Genomic DNA, 13,743 nt, shown 5'->3' with positions numbered 1-13,743 from the left:
CCTGAAGATGCATATTAGACTTGAAACATGAACTCTGTTTCTCTGTCCACAAATGCTTCCAGACATGCTGAGTTTCTGCAACACTCTCTGTTTTGTTGTCTAGTTTCTCCTTAAAACAAGTTAGACAACTCTGACCAGAATTTTCGGAATGCATTTGCCCAAGTGTCCTACAAAACCGAAGCGGTCAAATCAATCTGAACACAAGCCAGTATCAACGCAAAACACTCCCAACTTTATTACGAACAAAGTTACAATAGCCCTTGAGACTAAACCTACTATCTCTAATCCTATTTGGCCCCTTAAGCTTAGAATACTTCCCGAGTCTCTTGTAGATTTCTACAGTCACTCGCTTTCCGGTTCTGTCTCTGGGTTGGCAAAGCTGCTTTCTTTATCACTCTCTTTCTCTCTCTCTCTGGATGTCAGCTGGTCTCTGCCTCTTGCTTTGCTGGTCTCCTCAAAAAAGCCTCCAGAAGATTCAAGAGAGATTGGTCTACAGGTGAACCCTGTTTTTATACCTTTTCAGCTGGTTTTCTGGAATTTTCTATAATTCTGGTCAATTGGGGATACACACTCAATGGTTTGAAACATTGACAATCATTTGGATGGCTTGCTACTGTTTGTTTCTTTGTGTAGCAGGATCCTGTGCATTCCTGTCTAGGCCCTCGTTTGTTTGGTGGATATGTTGTTGGGGATATGTCTGTCCAGGATAACTGTTATGTTTTACACTATGCTAATATCATTAGCACCTGACTACTGTGTTCGCCCTGTATCTGGTGTAAGGGTTTTGTGATGTCAGAGTTTTACTTAGCCAATGTACTCAGCATCCCTTGCTGTTTGGCCAAGTTAGCAATCTATTTGTGTTTTAGCAGCCAAGAGGCTGCTACAGTTTGTATTACAGATCTCCAGCATTTCAGTATTTTGCTTTTATTTGTCACGCAGTGGACATAGTCTACTCAAACTGCACCCACCCTGTGCTGTTTAAGCTCAGTGATGTGGAGCTCCATGACATCATTGCGAGGTTCCAGCCCTGAAGCTTTTGCAGATCATGCCATGGAGAAAGTAACAGGAGCAAGAGGATCCCCATTCACAAATGGCACTGGGCTTGAACATGTTACTTTTGTTTGCAGAGAATGAATCCCTGTGTCTGAATGTGTGAGACTTCTACCACATTAGCGATATTACAAGCTTGACAGATTATCTCAAACTGGTGTAAATCGGTGTTGCTATGAGTGCACTCAGGATTTTCAGCAATGTTTGAGTTATGTGCTAACAAGCAACTGTTTAATTTATCACTCCACGTTATGTCAGACACTTCAATATCTCTGATTTCCTCAGCGTTTCGTTCTAACGTTCAATACCACTCATTTTCACTTGTAAGCCTCCTGAATGTCAGAAAACGTTGCTCCCAAATTGGATGTGGTAATTAGGTAATAGCTGTACTCCACTGGGTACTTCCCAGTCCTGTCAAAACATTTACTTTGGCTCAGGACTCCCCTGATTCCAGCCCATTTCATGTTGAAATATAAACCACTTCCAGGAAGGCTGGTTTCTCTGTGTGTGTTGGATAAAAAATTCATAAACCCATACATTAACACAAAACAATTCTTTTTGAACATAACATAACAGAGCTGTTTAAAACAATCAGGGTTTTTTAAGAGAGTATATAGGATAAGAGCTTGGGAAAGCCATTCAGTCCATCAAACATGCTCTACTATCCAATACAATTATGGCTAACCATCCAATTCACACTATCCTCACGTTCCTTTACATTAATGGTGCTTAGAAATCTTTAAACAAAAACCAATGACTGAGCTTTCACAACCCTCTGAAGTACAGAATTCCAAAGATCCACAACGTTTGAGGAAAACATTTTTCTCTCCACTCAGTCATAGAGATGTATAACACGGAAACAGACCCCTCATTATTTTCAGATTGTGACCTCCGGTTCAAGGGGGAAGTATCTTGCCTGATTTGACTGTGCTCATGTCTCAGTGTTTTGTCAGTTTCAATGAGACAGTCGTAGAGATGTACAGCACGGAAACAGACTCGTCCATGCCGACCAGATATCCCAACCTCATCTAGTCCCATTTGCCAGCACTTGGTCCACATCCCTCAAAACCCTTCCTATTCATATACCCATCCAAATGCCTTTTAAATGTTGTAATTGTACCAGCTCCACCACCTCCTCTGGCAGCTCATTCCATACACACAGCAGCCTCTGTGTGAAAAAGTTGCCCCTCAGGTCCCTTTTATATCTTTCCCCTGTCACCCTAAACCTATGACCTCTAGTTCTGGACTTACCTACTCTGGGACAAAGACCTCGGCTATTTACCCTATCCCTGCCCCTCATAATTTTATAAACTTCTATAAGGTCACCTCTCAGCCTCCGGCACTCCAGGGAAAACAGCCCCAGCCTGTTCAGCCTCTCCATTTAGCTCGAACCCTCCAACCCTGGCAACATCCTTGTCAATCTTTTCTGCATACTTTCAAGTTTCACAACATCTTTCCGATAGCAGGGAGACCAGAATTGAATGCAGTGTTCCTAAATGGGCCTAACCAATGTCCTGTGTAGCTGCAACATGACCTCTAATTCCTTGTAACCCCAGATTCAGTTTGCCCAACATTGCTTCATCAGACTGTCCCACCAACTGGGAAAAAAATCAGCTAAACTTTCCTTGCACCCTTGTTATCATAATAATATCTTCCTTAAGGTAAGGGGAACAAAGTCCATACAGTATTCCAGGTGTGGTCTAACCAAGTTTCTTATAATTGTAGCAATACTTCATTACTTCTATTGTAATAAAAGCTGGCATATCGTTAGCTTTGCCAATAGCTAGCTGCACCTGCATGTCCCTTTCAGTGACATATTGATAAGGAGTTATTTGTGAAGACAAAGGATTGGACGATCAAAAGGTGTGGTGCTGGAAAAGCGCAGCCGATCAGGCAGCATCCGAGAAGCAGGAGAGTCGATGTTTTGAGCATGAGCTCTTCATCAGGAAGAGCTCCTCAGATGCTGCCTCACCAGCTGTGGTTTTCCAGCACCACACTTTTATCACTCTGATCTCCTGCACCTGCAGTCCTCACTTTCTCCCAAAAGATTGGAGGGGACGTGAGGAAAGATTTCTTCACTCAGAGGGTGGTGGGTGTCTGGAATTCCCTGGCCAGTTCAGTGTCTGTGGCACAAATCCCCAACGCTGTTAAAGGAACCTGGAGCTGCAGGTCCACCCCCTTAACCCAATGGGAGGCCACCAAAACTTCTCTTGCAGCATCCAAAGTGACAGTGGGTCTCCCTGGCAAAGAGAAAATGCCAATTGCTCAATAGCCTTAAATTGGGTCCTTCAGTGACTCAATCAACATCCATGCCACTCCTACTCCTCCCAATGGTGTTGGGCATCACTCCTAATGCCTTCCCCTACCACGGACCAGCCCTCTTGCACCATCATCATCATCATCCCCACACCCCTCCTCTGTTACCATTGAGCTGGTTGGAAAAATTCAGCCTATTACCTGGGAGCGCAGTATCCCTCAGCTTGGCTGCAGCGAATAACTTGGCTCCTGACTCTAGTCCAGAGCCTGTGGTCCACAATCTGTGGCCCAGTGGCTAGCACTGCTACCTCCCAGCACCAGGGACCTGGGTTCGATTCCAGCCTCAGGCTGTGGGGCGTTTGCATGTTCTCCCTGTGTCCGGGTGCTCCAGTTCTTTTTCCCCACAGTCCAAAGATGAGCAGGTGAAGGTGCATTGTCCATAGTGTTCAGGGATGAGCAGGCTAGATGGATTAGATTAGATTCCCTACAGTGTGGAAACAGGCCCTTCGGCCCAACAAGTCCACACCGACCGCCAAAGAGTAACCCACCCAGACCCATTCCCCCTAACTAATGCACCTAAGTCTACGGGCATTTTAGCATGACCAATTCACCTGACCTGCACATTTTTGGACTGTGGGAGGAAACCGGAGCACCCGGAGGAAACCCACGCAGACACGGGGAGAACGTGCAAACTCCACACAGTCAGCCGCCCGAGGCTGGAATTGAACCCGGATCCCTGGTGCTGTGAGGCAGCAGTACTGACCACAGAAGCCACCATGCTGCCCTAGCTATGGACAATGCCAGGTTAAAGAATGGAGTCAGGGGTTAGGTATGCACTTCAGTGGGTCAATGCAAACTTGATGAGCCAAATGGCCTCTTTCTGCACCGTGGGGATTCTATGATCTGCAAAATGAAAATCAGAAGCGTGAGGCAATATTCTCCACTTGCTGGATAGTTGCAGCTCCAACAGCACCCAAAATATTCGACACCAACCAGATCAAAGTGTCCCATTTGATTGACATTCTGTCCACCACATTCAAAGGATACGATTAAGCTGACCAGGATGTTACTGGGGAATGGAGGGTTTGAGTTGTAAAGGAGACGCTGGAAAGACTGGGACCTTTTCACTGGAGCATGGGAGGCTGAGGGGTGACCTTAAAGAAGTTTATAAAACTGTAGATAAGGTGAATGGCAGTTGTGTTTTCTCTAGTTTGGGGTTTTCAAGACTTGGGGACATATTTTTTGAGAGAGAGGAGAAAGATGTAAAAAAGATGTGACGTGAGAGTGGTTTATGCGTGGAATGAATTTCTAGAGGAAGTGGTGGATACAGGTTCAGTTACAATGTTTAAAAAACATTTTGATAAATACATGAATAGGAAAGGTTAGGAGGGATATGGGCCAGGAGCAGGCAGGTGGGGCTAGTTTCGTTTGGAATTATGGTCAGCACGGACTAGTTGGACCGAAGGGCCTGTTTCTATGCTATATGACTCTGTAGCTGATGCATGTTGGCAGCAGTTGTGCCATCTATAAGATGCACTGCAGTGACCCATCAAAGTTCCAGTCACATCAACTTCTAAACCTTTACCAATTTGAGAAAAAGCAGTGGATGCTCTTGAACACCACCATCTGCAAATTCCCCTCCGAGTCACAAGCCATCCTGACTTGCAACTGCATTTCTTCACTATGACTGGGTCAATATTCTGAACTCATAGAGTCATAGAGATGTCCAGCACGGATACAGACCCTTCAGTCTAACTCGTCCATGCCGACCAGATAACATAACCAAATCTTGTCCCATTTGCCAGCACCTGGCCCATATCCCTCCAAACCCTTCCTATTCATATACCCATCCAGATGCCTTTTAAATCCTGTAATTGTACCAGCCTCCAACACTTCCTCTGGCAGCTCATTCCATACACGTACCACCCTCTGCATGAAAAAGTTGCCCCTTAGGTCTCTTTTATATCTTTCCCCTCTCACCCTAAACCTATGCCCTCTCGTTCTGGACTCCCTGACCCCAGGGAAAACACTTTGCCTGTTTACCCTATCCACGTTCCTCATAATTTTGTAACCCTCTGTAAGGTCACCCCACAGCCTTCGACGTTCCAGGGAAAACAGCCCCAGCCTATTCAGCCTCTCCCTGTAGCTCCCTTCCGAATACCCTGCAATGGTTCAAGGAAGCTGAGAGCCACTGTGTTCCCGAGGATAGGGAGAGATAAGCAATAAATGTTGGCATGGCCAATGGTACCCTGATCCAATGAATAAACTTAAAATCAACATTTTATAAATTGGCTTGTGATTTGTGTATCCTTCAATTTAATATGTGTCCATACTCTGAGAAATTGTGTCAGCTAAGCAGTTCTCAAGTCATTCCAAAGTTAATTGGATTCTGGAAAATGAATTGAGATCCTTAGGTTTTGTTTGTATTTTTACAGCTGTGTTCACATTCCCCCACGCTCCACAGATACAGACACAAATACCGACTGAACACTGATGTATGATACAGTAACTCTCCATCCAATCAACAGCACGTTTACATTGGGTTTATCTCTGTTCAAGCAGTTTATCCTTGTTCCTTCTCCAAAAACCCGAAAGAAGTCAAACTGAGCCTTGCAAATATGTTCGATTTTAATTAAGAGCCTCTGCTTTAACCAAGCTTTTGGTTGGGTCAGATGTTTGTGGAAGATGCTGTGCGGATTTATTTAATGCTGCGCATTGTTTCAAAGGTACAGAACCCTGGGAAGGAGTGTGAAAGGTCAAACTCAAGCTTGAATGCTATCTGTTGTGGTGTTCTTTCGTACAACATTAGTGCCTCTACACCAAATGAGGCAGCAGTTTAACAGAGTTATAATGACCTCCTTGTGACACAGTAATAAAAGATGATGCCTAGCTTGTCACTTCATGTATAATTAAACATAGTTTTTAAATTTATACTCATTATGTATCTGATATTTAACATACTTCTAAACATGGAGCGTACTGTGGAGAACAGTGGGGTACTGAGATGATGGCAACTCTCTGTCTCTTCCGTCTCTTGCACAATGTATCCTTATGGTCCTGCTGAGTGCGATCACTAAATTGGTGCTAATTAGTGCTCTATGTTTTTATGCAAAGATGCTTGCATTGAAGCAGTGCAAATGTCTTTCGCATGAGAGGTAGCGTGTGAAGAATTTACATCCCATTGTTTGGATTCAAGAAGAGGGAATGATTCTGAACACTGCTTTTGCAGATCAAGTGCATTCTTGTAAAGTGAACTTCTCTTCCCCCCCCCCCCTTCTGCTTAATGTATTTGTTAATCAAAGTGAAAGCATTTACTATACCATTTAAAAAAAAAATTCACTCATGGGGTATCGCTAGCTGAGCCAGTATTTATTGCCCGTCCCCTAGTTGCCCCTTAAGAAGGTGGGGATGAGCCGCCTTCTTGAACCGCTGCAGTCCACCTGCTGTTCCTGGAGGGAGTTCCAGGATTTGACCATTACACAACTGGCTGCTGCTGCATGTAGAGGGTGGTAGGTGCCTAACTCCTCCCTTCTGCTGAGAAGGAAATCAAGGAAATAAATCACAATTACCCGGTGCAAAAAATGGACTGATTTTGTGAGTTCGGTTGCAGAATGTGGTGAGATTTGTTACTCAGGCCTTGTTACCCAGTATCACAATCACTAACTTATCCCATCTAACACTGTGGTAACCTAAACCCTTCACCTGCACCAGCCATGGGAGTCAATTCATAAAGATGTTTACACAACAACAGGGTTAGTGCCAAGGATATAATTACATATATTTATCTAACACCCGCTGAATTATAATTCTCTTTGAACAGTAAATTTATGATGGCACAATATAGTGAAAGGGATATTGAACCTCATAGAGCTAATCAAGATGAAATAATTTTGATTGGAATATCCCATAGGTTAAGAACATAGAACAATACAGCACAGAACAGGCCCTTCGGCCCTCGATGTTGCGCCGACCTGTGAACTAATCTAAACTCATTCCCCTGCACTATCCCATCATCATCCATGTGCTTACCCAAGGATTGATTAAATGCCCCTAATGTGGCTGAGTTGACTGCATTAACAGGTAGGGCTTTCCACGCCCTTACCACTCTCTGAGTAAAGAACCTGCCTCTGATATCTGTCTTAAATCTATCACCCTTCCATTTGTAGCTATGCCCCCTCGTACAAGCTCCACATCCTTCCTGTAATGGGGTGACCAGAACTGTACACAATATTCCAAGTGCAGCCACATTAGCATTTTATATAGTTGCAGCATGATATTATGACTCCGGAACTCAATCCCTCTACCAATAAACACAACATATGCCTTCTTAACAGCACTATCAACCTGGGTGGCAACTTTCAGGGATTTATGTACATGGACTCCAAGATCCCTCTGCACATCCACACTACCAAGAATCTTTCCATTGACCCAGTACTATGCCTTCCTGTTGCTCCTCCCAAAGTGAATCACCTCACGTTTAACTGCATTGAACTCCATTTGCCACCTCTCAGCCCAATTCTGCAGTTTATCCAAGTCCCCCTGCAACCTGCAACATTCTTCCACCCTGTCCACTACTCCACCGACTTTAGTGTCATCTGCAAACTTACTAAACCATCCACCTATGCCTGCGCCTAAGTCATTTATAAAAATGACAAACAGCAGTGGTCCCAAAACAGACCCTTGTGGCACACCACTAGTAACCAGACTCCAGGCTGAATATTTTCCATCAACCACCACATCTGCCTTCTTACAGAAAGCCAGTTTCTAATCCAAACTGCTAAATCACCCTCAAGCCCACGTCTCTGCATTTTCCCCATGGGTTACATGGTTAAAGAGTGTAGAATCTAGTTTTCTTATTACCTGGAGCCTAATTCAGTTTTGGGACTTGAGAGGGTCGTTCATGATTTTCTCAAGGTTAACATGTAGATTCAGTTGGCAGTTAGAAAGGTAAATACAATGTTAGTGTTCATTTCAAGAGGGCTAGAATACAAGAGCAGAGATGTACTGCTGAGGTTGTATAAGGCTCTAGTTAGATGGCATTTGGAATGCTGTGAGCAGTTTTGGGCCCTGTATCTATGGATGGACATGCTCCCATTGGAGAGGTGTAGAGGAGGTTCACAAGGATGATCCCAGGGATGAAGGACTTGCTGTATGGGGAGCCATTGAGGACTCTGGGTCTGTACTCGATGGAGTTTAGAAGGATGAGGCAGGGGATCTCATTGAAACTCACAGAACATTGAGAGGCCTGGATAGAGTGGAAATGGAGAAGATGTTTCCACTTGTAAGAGACACTAGGACCGTAGGACACGGCCTCAGATTGACCATTTAGAACTGAGATGAGGAGGAATTTCATCAGCCAGAGGGTGGTGAATCAGTGAAACTCATTGCCGCAGAGAGTTGTGGAGGCCAAGTCATTGAGTGTATTTAAGACAGAGATAGGTTCTTGATTGGTGAGGGAATCAAGGGTTACAGGGAGAAGGTAGCATTGGGTTGAGAAACATATCAGTCATGATCAAATAGTGGAGCAGACTTGATGGACTGGAAGAACTGATCCTGCTCCTACATCATATGGTCTTATGGTTTTAGGAAGGCACTTTGCTTGAGTTTGATTTTGGTCAGAGTGAGGCTATTGTGGACCTTAAAGTCTCTGCAATATTCTAATAAGGGACTTGGATTTGAATCAGATTTCACACTGGAAGGTCCCAGCAGAAGCTTCGATCTGCTAACTTTGCCAAATCCCGAGTAATTTTGTGCAATGGGCCCCGACTCTCAGGGATTCTTTTAAGGTCAATCAAAGTCATTTTCTGTACATTCCTCAGAGCCAGCAGAGGGAGTTCCATTACACCAGACCACCTCCAAGGTGTGAGAGGTCAGGGAGCGCTGGAATGCTACTCTATTATATTTTGTCTTGAATTAAATGAATTCTGAAGTTTTCTTTCTAACTGGAAGCTTTAGGTTTTTCGAAGTGCTTTATCTGGTTGTGATTTAAGGGTTAAAGGACTTCTCTCTACTTTTATTTCAATGATACCTTTGTATAAGGCGTGAGGGACAGGAATGGAGGAAAATGGCAATTGAAAGTCAGAAAGACAGCAAAGAAATGGTATAACCATAGGTGTAATTAGAGACTGTATCTGGGAGACGCACATGCTTCAAACACAATGAGGTGTAAGACTCCAGGGTGAATGTACAGCAGAGGTTTTCAATAAGCTGACAGATTCAATTTCCTAACAGTTAAAGAATCAGGCAGCCCCTCCTCAGTGCAGAATGAACAGAGACTCAATCTGGAGAGTGGAATCATTGATTGGAAGTTTGTGAGTTTGTGTGTGTGTGTGAGAGAGAGAGTGAGTGTGTGTGTGAGAGTTAGTGAGTGTAAGAGTACGTGTGTGTGTGTGAGAGTGAGATTGTGTGTGTGCTTGCATTTGTGTGAGTACGAGAAAGGAAGAGGCAACTACATCAGTTTGCACTAAGATGGTTAACTGAATGAAAAGATTTTTGAATTATTTACTTCTGGAATGTGTTGTGGTTGGCTGGGCCAGCATATATTGCCTGTCCCTTGTTGTCCTTGAGAAGGTAGGGGTGAACTGCCTTTATGAACTGTTGCAGTCCACCTGCTGTAGGTACACCCAAAATTCCATTGGAGAGGGAATTCCAGCAATTCGAGCCAATGACAGTGAAGAAACAGCAATAAAGTTCCAACCTTGAAGGGGAACTTGCAGGTGGTGTTCCCTGTGTATTTGCTGCCTTTGGCTTTCTTGATAGAAGTGGTCGTGGGTTTGGAAATGTTTAGATCAGAGGGGTGCTGAAAAAGCACAGGAGGTCAGGCAGCATCCGAGCGGCAGGAAAATCGACGTTTGGAAAATCGAGGTTTGGAAGGTGCTGTCTAAGGATCTTTGATGAATTTCTGCAGTGCATCTTGTAGATAGTACACACTGCTGCTACTGAGTGTCAGTGGTGGAGGGAGTGGTTGCTTGAGGACGTGGTGCCAATCAAGCGGGCTGCTTTGTCCTGCATGGTGTCAAAATTCTTGAGTGTTGTTGGAGCTGGCAACCAGGCAAGTGGGGAGTATTCCATCACACTCCTGACTTGTGTCATGTAGATGGTGGACAGAGTAGTTAAGGAGTTCAGGTGGAGAGTTACTGGCTGCAGAATTCCTAGCCTCTGACCTCTCTTATTGCTACAATATTTAAATGGCCGATCCAGGTCAGTTTCCAGTCAGAGCTAACTTCCCATTGATGTGGCATAAATATCAATGGCCAATTATCAGCCCAAGTCTGGATGTAGTTCAGATCTTGCTGCACACTCCAGGATGCTTCACATCTGAAGTGTGGCGACTGGTGCTGAACGTTGTGCAATCATTGGTGCACCACATGATGGAGGGGAGATCATTGATGAAGCAAGTGAACATGTTTGAGGTGAGGGATTCAGGGGGAATTCCATAATATTGGGACTGAAATGATTGGCATCCAAAAACCACAACCATCTTCTTTTATGCTTTGGGGTGACACCAGCCCACAGAAAATTCAACAAGCCCAAAATAGAGTCATAGAGATGTACAGCACAGAAACAGACCCTTCAGTCCAACTCGTCCATGCCTACCAGTTATCCTAAATTAATCTAGTCCCATTTGCCAGCACTAATTAGTTCAAGAAAATAAATAATGTGAAAATCTGAAATCTTCCACCTCATGATGTAAACCACACCTTAATACTTAATAATGTTGGGATCAATTAGAGTCATAGAGTCATAGAGATGTAGAGCATGGGAACAGACCCTTCGGTCCAACCCTTCCATGCCGACCAGATATGCCAACCCAATCTCGTCCCACCTACCAGCACCCGGCCCATATCCCTCCAAACCCTTCCTATTCATATACCCATCCAAATGCCTCTTAAATATTGCAATTGTACCAGCTCCACCACTTCCTCTGGCAGCTCATTCCATACACGTACCACCCTCTGTTTGAAAAGGTTGCCCCTTAGGTCTCTTTTATATCTTTCCCCTCTCACTCTAAACCTATGCCCTCTAGTTCTGGACTCCCCAGCCCCAGGGAAAAGACTTTGCCTATTTACCCTATCCATGCCCCTCATAATTTTGTAAACCTCTATAAGGTCACCCCTCAGCCTCTGACGCTCCAAGGAAAACAGCCCCAGCCTGTTCAGCTTCTCCCTGTAGCTCAGATCCTCCAACCCTGGCAACATCCTTGTAAATCTTTTCTGAAACCTTTCAAGTTTCACAACATCTTTCCAATGTTGGAAGGAGACCAGAATTGCATGCAATATTCCAACAGTGGCCTAACCAATGTCCTGTACAGCTGAAACATTACCTCCCAACTCCTGTACTCAATACTCTGACCAATAAAGGAAAGTATACCAAATGCCTTCTTCATTATCCTATCTACCAGCGACTCCACTTTCAAGGAGCTATGAACCTGCACTCCAAGGTCTCTTTGTTCAGCAACACTCCCTAGGACCTTACCATTAAGTGTATAAGTCTTGCTAAGGTTTGCTTTCCCAAAATGCAATACCTCACAATTATCTGAATTAAACTCCATCTGCCACTTCTCAGCCCATTGGCCCATCTGGTCCAGATCCTGTTGTGATCTGACGTAACCCTCTTCGCTGTCCACTACACCTCCAATTTTGATGTCATCTGCAAACTTACTAACTGTACCTCTTATGCTCGCATCCAAATCATTTATGTAAATGACAAAAAGTAGAGGACCCAGCACCGATCCTTGTGGCACTCCAATGGTCACAGGCCACCGGCCTGAAAAACAACCCTCCTCTACCACCCTCTGTCTTCTACCTTTGAGCCAGTTCTGTATCCAAATGGCTAGTTCTCCCTGTATTCCATGAGATCTAACCTTGCTAATCAGTCTCCCATGGGGAACCTTGTCGAACACCTTACTGAAGTCCATATAGATCACATCTACTATCCTTAATTAGTCCTTGCCTTTCCAAATACGTGTACATCCTGTCCCTCAGGATTCCCTCCAACAACTTGCCCACCACCGAGGTCAGGCTCACCGGTCTATAGTTCCCTGGCTTGTCTTTACCGCCCTTCCTAAACAGTGGTACCACGTTTGCCAACCTCCAGTCTTCCGGCTATCGATGATACAAGTATCTCAGCAAGAGGCCCAGCAATCACTTCTCTAGCTTCCCACAGTGTTCTCGGGTACACCTGATCAGGTCCTGTCACCATCTATTTCCCTACAGTCTATATCTTCCATATCCTTTTCCACAGTAAATACTGATGCAAATATTCATTTAGTATCTCCCCCATTTTCTGCGGCTCCACACAAAGGCCACCTTGCTGATGTTTGAGGGGCCCTATTCTCTCCCTAGTTACTCTTTTGTCCTTGAAGTATTTGTAAAACCCCTTTGGATTCTCCTTAATTCTATTTGCCAAAACTACCTCATGTCCCCTTTTTGCCCTCCTGATTTCCCTCTTAAGTATACTCCTACTTCCTTTATACTCTTCTAAGGATTCACTTGATCTATCTTGTCTATGCTTCCTTCTTTTTCTTAACCAACGCCTCAATTTCTTTCGTCATCCAGCATTCCCGAGACCTATCAGCTTTTCCTTTCACCCTGACAGGAATATACTTTTTCTGGATTCTCATTATCTCATTTCTGAAGACTTCCCATTTTCCAGCCATCCCTTTACCTGCGAACATCTGCCCCCAATCAGCTTTTGAAAGTTCTTGCCTAATGCCATCAAAATTGGCCTTTCTCCAATTTAGAACTTCAACTTTTAGATCTGGTCTATCCATTTCCATCACTATTTTAAAACTAATAAAATTATGGTCACTGGCCACAAAGTGCTCCCCCACTGACACCTCAGTCACCTGCCCTGCCTTATTTCCCAAGAGTAGATCAAGTTTTGCACCTTCTCTGGTAGGCACATCCACATATTGAATCAGAAAATTTTCTTGTACCTACTTAACAAATTCCTCTCCATGTAAACCCTTAACACTATGGCAGTCCCAGTCTATGTTTGGAAAGTTAAAATCCCCTACTATAACCACCCTATTATTCTTACAAATAACTGAGATCTCCTTACAAATTTGTTTCTCAATTTCCCTCTGACTATTAGGGGGTATATAATAGAATCCCAATAACGTGATCACCCCTTTCTTATTTCTCAGTTCCACCCAAATAGCTTCCTTGGCTGTATTTCTGGGAATATCCTCCCTCAGCACAGCTGTAATGCTATCCCTTATCAAAAACACCACTCACCCTCCTCTCTTGCCTCCCTTTCTGTCCTTCCTGTAGCATTTGTATCCTGGAACATTAAGCTGCCAGTTCTGTCCATCCCTGAGCCCTGTTTCTGTAATTGCTATGATATCCCAATTCCATGTTCCTAACCATGCTCTGAGTTCACCTGCCTTCACTGTTAGGCTTCTTGCAATGAAATAAATGCAGTTTAATTTATCAG

General features: G+C 44.2%; 1 long non-coding RNA gene across 1 annotated transcript in view; it reads left to right on the top strand.

Annotated features, from left to right (window-relative positions):
• Positions 1 to 304: 304 nt before the first annotated feature.
• The window catches only part of LOC122541710, a 26,574-nt gene continuing 13,135 nt past the window's right edge, over positions 305 to 13,743 (top strand). Inside the window, exon 1 of the long non-coding RNA XR_006309655.1 lies at positions 305 to 496. This is a non-coding gene — a long non-coding RNA (uncharacterized LOC122541710). The remainder of the gene's footprint in view (positions 497 to 13,743) is intronic.

Source organism: Chiloscyllium plagiosum, chromosome 38 (genome assembly GCF_004010195.1).
Source record: "Chiloscyllium plagiosum isolate BGI_BamShark_2017 chromosome 38, ASM401019v2, whole genome shotgun sequence".
Lineage (NCBI taxonomy): Eukaryota > Metazoa > Chordata > Chondrichthyes > Orectolobiformes > Hemiscylliidae > Chiloscyllium > Chiloscyllium plagiosum.
The sequence above is the reverse complement of the archived record's forward strand: the minus strand, read 5'-3'. Positions and strand labels throughout refer to the sequence as shown.